A 7,390-nucleotide genomic window follows, 5' to 3' on the forward strand; every position below is an offset into this window, starting at 1 on the left:
TGTGGTTTGTTGTCACTTCTCAATGTTTGTCACATGCTCCAATCACCACTGGTACTGTTGACCTGTTTGCTAACTTGAGGTGACCATCAATCATGTACTGTTCAATTGTGGTGGTAGCACTTCCTTCTTGTGGTGAATCTGACGAGTTCTCTTTTACTGACAGCAGCTCCCATGGTGACAGTCACTTTTTTCTTGCTTCTTGTTAGCACCATTTTTGTAGGTAGCTCCAGCTACTTTGTGTTGGGATTTCTACAATTGCTTGTTGATGACAGACTTGCACTCACTCACAATGGTTTCAACTTTGACTTGCCAATTATACTCCTTTCATGGGCTTCCCTATAGTGTTCTGCCAGCTTGATCATCTCGTCGACGTCTTTTGGTGCTCTCTCTTTTAGGAACAGCGGCATGTCAGTAGAGCACGTGATAATGAACTGTTCAGGTATTAGTAGATGTGCCAGTCTTTTCAGTCTCTCCTCCCTCTCCTTTTCTTCTTTCTCTTCCTCTCTTCTCTGTTGATGCTCTTCTCTCACTAGGTCTTGTTGTTGTTTAACAAACTCTCATAGATCACCATCCTTAAGCCCAAGTCACTTGCCCCTCTCTATCTACTTATCAAAGTCAGTCGACATGGTTATATAGTGTGGTCGTAACTTCAACAACATTTTCTTTACCATTACAACTGTGCGTATATAGGCCTATTTGTCGATGTTGTTTATGTCTTTCTAAAGGCGTTTACCACAGTAGATCCTGACTGGCTCGCCACTTTCAGGTTTCATGTATGGGCTGGATTCTTTACAGTAGGTGCCTGTGACTTGTTGGCGATAAATTTCAACAATAAACAAACAGCACACAGTACACTTGCTTTAAAATAATAGATTAAAAGATGTAAAGAAATGTTCATTACCCTGTTGGTTATCACAGTTGGATCCAGAGCTTTAGATAATTGTCTCTTTTTTTTTCGTCAAAGTTCACACAGGCTGGTTCAGTTACTTCAGAACATAATTTCAAAAGATGAATTATTCTTCCAAATCTGTTATTACAGTACAATTTATGGTAATTTCACTTTAAAAATCGCCATTATACGCTCTTTATGGCTAAACTCACAATCACGCAACTTAGATCTATATAGCGAACTAAATATTGATACCCCGACAGAGGTCTAGAACGTTCCGCCCGCTACTAAATAATATGATGCACTAATACTTAATTAAGTCAACGAGAAAAACTCGGAAGGTTCTAATAACATGATGCAATAATATAATAATCACCAATTCATAACTATTGAACAACCCAACATATGATACAAAAACAGTTACGTAAACAAAAGTGCGACAACTCTCGCTTCTAAAAAAAACAACTAAATTTAACACTCGTATTAGACTTAAACTGAAATAGTCGTGTATGCCTCACCTTGAAATGGACAACTATCGCCTAAATCATATATATATGTAACCTTATTGAACAAAATAAAACAATTTTCACACTTATTTTTCTTGTATACACACACACAGGACACTTATGTTACACGTGAAATAACCACAAAACAGGTTTCAATAGCAAAAGCCCCCCCGTGGCACAGCGGTATGTCTGCGGACTTACAACGCTAGAAACCAGGTTTCGATACCCGTGATGGGCTGAGCACAGATAGCCCTTGTGTAGCTTTGTGCATAATTAAAAACAAACAAACAATAGCAAAAAACAACACGGTGAAGATGGCATTAAATTCATCTTACTCAAAAAATGGCATCCAGCTATTGCTTGAACATTTCGTAGCACTATTTAATCTCTCCCAAACATCAAGGTACATTCCCATCTGTTGGAAGCAGGCGAATATTCTCATGTTCTTAAAGGAAGGGAAACCAGCCGATAAACCACAGAGCTACAGACCAATCAGCCTGTCCAGCTGTGTAGGCAAAATTCTAGAAAGAGTTATAACTTATAAGTACTAGATTAAGTGCATACTCAGAGAGAAATTCAAAATTATCCGAAGTACAGAACGGTTTCAGAAAATTTTGACAAACCACTGATTAATTAGTTATGTTAAAAGACCGTAACAGATAGTTTTAATAAAAGAGAATGCACTGTCGCTTGCTTTCTCAACCCGGAGAAGACTTTCGATACAATTTTGCATTCAGATCTAAGGTTCCGGATGTAACAGATGGAACTGCCGTGAGGAATTATTCGCTAGTTATCCAACTTCTTAGGCAATAGAAAATGTCGAGTAAATGTAGATGGCACCTACACAGAGTATTTTATTCCTGAGACGGGTGCCTTTCAGAGAGGGGTAATTGGCCCCATACTTTTCATCATATATATAAACGATATGCCACAAACTTATACAATTTTCTATTTTGCTTTGCAATTCACGAATGATGTAGCAATTTCGAAGAGTTCCAAAACTGCTTCCACAGCAGCCACAAATTTATAATCCATGATTAATAACATAGCCTAATACTGCCAAAACAAATGAATAAAAATTAATGTACCAAAAACGCAGATCCCTATATTCTCAAAATCCAATAAAGCTGGTAAAAACAAACCTGAGATTTACCTAGATGGAATCCTTCTCCAGGCTGCTAGATCAGCAAAATGTTTAGGCCTTACTTACGACTCGAAATTAACCTGGAAAACACGTTGAAACGAACTCAAAAAACAAAAATTGGAAAGCAGGTGAACAACGTCAAGAGTCTATCTGGAAATAAAACGGGCATATCACTAAGAAGCATTAAACATCTACAAACAATACATACGGCTGGTAATAGAATAAGTCTGTCCGGCTTGGATTAACGTTACACCACACGTAATTAAACAAAAATTACAAACTATACAAAACTCAGTTCTCACTGCAGTATATAAAGCTCCACACACAACAAGTTCAGTTTTCATACACAATTATGCGAACATACAGCCACTCTACGACAGACTCCTGAACTAGTACGTACGCTAGATCGCCATATCATACATGATGGAGATGAGCCTAAGTTCCTCTCCCCTATAAATATAGCGATCAACCACCTACTGCTAGACTTATTTAACCATATTATTTGTGTGGTGTATTCACTATGTATTATTAGGGTATTAATGTTAAATATATACTAAATATATATGAACAAGCATTGGAATATATGGGACTATTTGTGTAATGTAAGACTATCTACATTACAAACGAACCAAAGTGTGTGCCAGGGCAAATGCTCAACGCTGAACATAAAGGAACATGCCTCTGATATGGGTAGTGTAGTTATGATAATGACGTTATATAAATACAGAATCCTCATTTATGTGATGGTTACCATTTAACAGTGTTCTTAACTGTGCCGACTTAAACGGATCACAACAACATCAAGACTATCGAGCAAAATTTTAAACTTTGTTAAATGACTTTGCAAAGAATCTTTTATCAGACTTTCAAACCTTTTCCCACCACTGATGTAAGACTAATACACCTATAATTACCAGAACAATTTTTATCACCTCCCTTGAAAAGAGGAGTAATTATTCGTCTTCAAAGCCTTTTACTTCTCCCCACTATTCAAGAAAAAAATAGCAAGTGGCTCACATATCCAATCCTAAATATCCTTCAAAAACCCTCATTTTTTCTTAAGCCAGTATGCAGACGTCTTCACAGATAGACCAGACAAGACAGACCTTTTGCAATACAAGATCGAGACCATGACCAGGGATCCAGTCATGGTGAAGCTCTACTTGTTACCCTAGGCGATGAGAGACCTGATCAAGCAAGAAGTCGAGGTATTGTATTTTTTTATTTCTTTGTTTCCATTACAATAGCACATTTTCCTTATTCGATCCTGCTCTATGGTGAGTGGTATCTATACAAGTATACTAATCTATAAATCTGTAGTTACAGCCACTAAGGTCTATAATTCTCGCTGTTGAGATTGAGTGTTCCACAAGACCTGTAGAGGTTTTCTCGTGGTGTTTTGCTTCATAAATAACATCGATCCCAGACTGCACCAACTCATGGGCTATCATGAATAAAGCAGTGTTGGGATAGCTGCCCATCCATCTGATAGTGGTTTAATATATCTGTACTGGCTGCTTTTAAAAATAGGGTTTTGCGGTCACCCATTGCACAGTTTTCTGGTGTTGCATTCCTCCAGACTCCCCACTGCATTGTCCCCCTTTTGAGTGCACTAAAGCTTGCCACTTACTAGCTTCTAGCTGCTGGGGTGGTGGACCATGGAAACATCATCCAGAGTGTACTCAATTCCACTCAGTTCATAGTAGGGCAGTGGCATTCTATTGGTGTAGATGGTGAAAACCCTATTTCTACCATAGGACAGACGAAACATTTCCGATGCTGCCTGATTTTGGACTGGAGATAATCTATCATATACAGTTCACCTCTCCGACTGGGATCCTTCATCCTATCACCACCTGGATGTCGGTTCGTGAGTGGTTTGGTATTGGAGTAGGCTGCTAGGGACCCTCCTCCTACTGCAGCCAAGACAATAAATTTTCAATGTCACTAAGTTTTGGACTGGAGTTGACCTACCACATTACATTCCACCTTCAGGTGTCGAGTTCCTTTCTGACCTGTCGTTGGTTGTGTACTGGGTATGCACATATGTGCCCTGGTTAGGATGGTGGTGCAGAAGCCATTTTCCCTTCTGCTTCCTAGTCTTGAGGTGAAAATGGAAGAGACCCTCCTACCATGTACCAGATGATGAATACCCAATGCCACTTGATTTTGGACTGGAGTGGACCCACTGAATATGGTATCATGCACTGTAACCACTCTACATATTTTTGGCACGTCCAATTATGTATTGGATGTGCGTCCTTTTCGACCAATGTAGTGACCCATATCTTCACAACGGGTGAAGAGTATACCTGGTACAGATGTGGTGCAGTCTAACCACAGGTGTGTCACTCCACAATGAGGTTTCACACTCCATGGGCACTCTTCAGACGCCTTCTGAAGAATGTTCTTCTAGGTAAACCTTGCACCAGTCAATGTGGGATTCTAGCTGTTAAGGTGGAAGTAAGGTATCGTATCGGAAGTTATAATATTCCTACACTGAAAATGCATTTCCGATAGATACTTACCTCTCTCACACTTCCCGCCCATCCTCCCCGCTTTCACTGCTTCTTTGTTTGCCTAATCTTGAAGTGAAGATTGGGTTATACAGTATAGAGGGAGTCAACTATTCCAAGAGGGTGTGTCTCATTGCTATTGTTGGAGGGCTGTCACATGCTTGTTTGCATGCTGTGGTGCAGTTGTAACACGTGTAAACACATGGGAGTAGGTGGGAATATCAAGGCTAGTGGCGATCACTGAACAAGAAAAGCTATTATGTAGGTAGTAGGTAAGTATCTATGAGAAGTACATTTTTAGTGCATGAAAACTATAACATTGAAACTTCAGCTTTCTGATAATGAAACTAGATATACGTAGAGCCACTTTAAATTATGAATCTTTCAAAATGAGTTAATTAACTTTGGTTTAGGTAAAGCAATATAAGTATGACTTGACTGAAAATGAGGTGGCTATGGATTCAATTTTTCATCAATATCATACTCATACCCATAGTAATTTGAATACCAGATTAGAAGTTGTTGTTGACAAATGTGTTCTTCTTTCTTTTGGTGAGATGTTACATGGGGATATGAATTAACGTTCTGTTTATAATTTGATTACTTATCATTTGATATAGATCAAACTAAATTGATAAATAAGATTATACAAATGTGTTTATATCGAGACTTGCCTCCCAGTGGTACAGCGGTATGTTTGCAGACTTACAACGCTAGAAACTGGGTTTCGATACCCGGGGTGGGCAGAGCACAGATAGCCTATTGTTTAGTTTTGTCCTTAACTTCAAACAAACAAAAAATATCGAGACTTACTTTGTGACGTAAACGGTTTATTCTTGTAACTAGGTATTTAATGTCCTTTTATAATTGCCAATCGAATGAGAAAGGAGTGGATTTAGTATTTTGGGTTTTTCTTATCACAGCAAATTATTCTTTGAACATTTCATTAGGATGTTTTATGTTGGGAGTTTACTTATATTCGTTTTTAATAAAATTGTGCCACATGCATCAAGTAACTTGCGTATATCGGTACTTATCTGCTAGTCAGCTGTTAACAACTGTGTTGGATAACCGATGCAGTGAAAAACTTTAGCAGATGTTTCAGACGATACTAAATCCACTTTCAGCATGCTCTACAAGATAAAGATGAGAGAATGTAAGGACACACAAATAATGATTCTTTTACTAATGCAGTAATAACTTATAAAATTCATAAAATATTAAAGAAAAAAAAAGGAGCTTATTAGCCCATCAAGGATGTCCCTTCCAGCTCCAAACTATAACCACCCCTTACTACTCATGTATTCGTCTAATCTTTTCTTGAACTCATTCCAAAAGCCAACCACCCTGTTTGAAAGGTTATACTGTCTAAGTTGCAGACGACTCTTACGCTGCCAAAATTTGAATTTATAATTCCTTGCTTTATTGTTTTCATTGCTAAACACAAAAGACTTTGATGGATCTACGTTATTAATACCCTTCATAATCTTAAACACCTCAATCAAATCCCTTCTGACCCTTCTCCTCTCCAGAGAAAACAAGTTTAGAGATTTTAGTTTCTCCTCATAGGACAATCCCACCATCCCAGGTATCATCCTACTAGCTCTTCTCTGAACATTCTTTAACAATTCAATGTCCTTCTTGAGAAAGGGAGCTCAAAACTATACAATCTACTCTAAATGGGGCCTTACAAGTGATCTATACAGTGAAACAATAATATCCCTTGTCTTGTATTCAATATTTCTATAGATACTACCCCAAATTTTATTAGACCTATTGCTAGCTACAACACACTGTTTACTTAAGTGATTTTTCGATCACAACACCAAGATATTTTTCTTCAACCACAGTATTTAAAGTATTCCCATTTAAATCATAACAATAATTTGAACTATGAAAACCTACATGCATCACCTTACATTTTGAGTAGTTAAACATCACCTACCACGTCTTGACCCAATGCATCAAATGATCTAACTCTCCCTGTAAGTCTGCAACATCTTTGATACAGTTAGATACCCCCAAAATCTAAATGTCACCTGCAGACTTCAATATTTTGTTAGTCATTCAAGAGTCAATATCACTAATATAAATCAGAAACAGCAGAGGACCCAGCACAGAGCCCTGAGGCACACCACTTGTAACTGTGATCCAGTCAGATCTAACTCCATTTATTACTACTCTCTGTTTTCTACTCTTCAGCCAATTTTCTATCAAGTTAATAACATTTACCCACATCTACAGATTTCATTTTTGCAACAAATCTTTTGTGAGGCACCTTATCAAATGATTTCTGAAAATCAAGGTAAACCAAATCCACAGTATTTCCTTTATC

Source organism: Limulus polyphemus, unplaced genomic scaffold (assembly GCF_000517525.1).
Source record: "Limulus polyphemus unplaced genomic scaffold, Limulus_polyphemus-2.1.2 Scaffold1783, whole genome shotgun sequence".
Classification (NCBI taxonomy): Eukaryota; Metazoa; Arthropoda; class Merostomata; order Xiphosura; family Limulidae; genus Limulus; species Limulus polyphemus.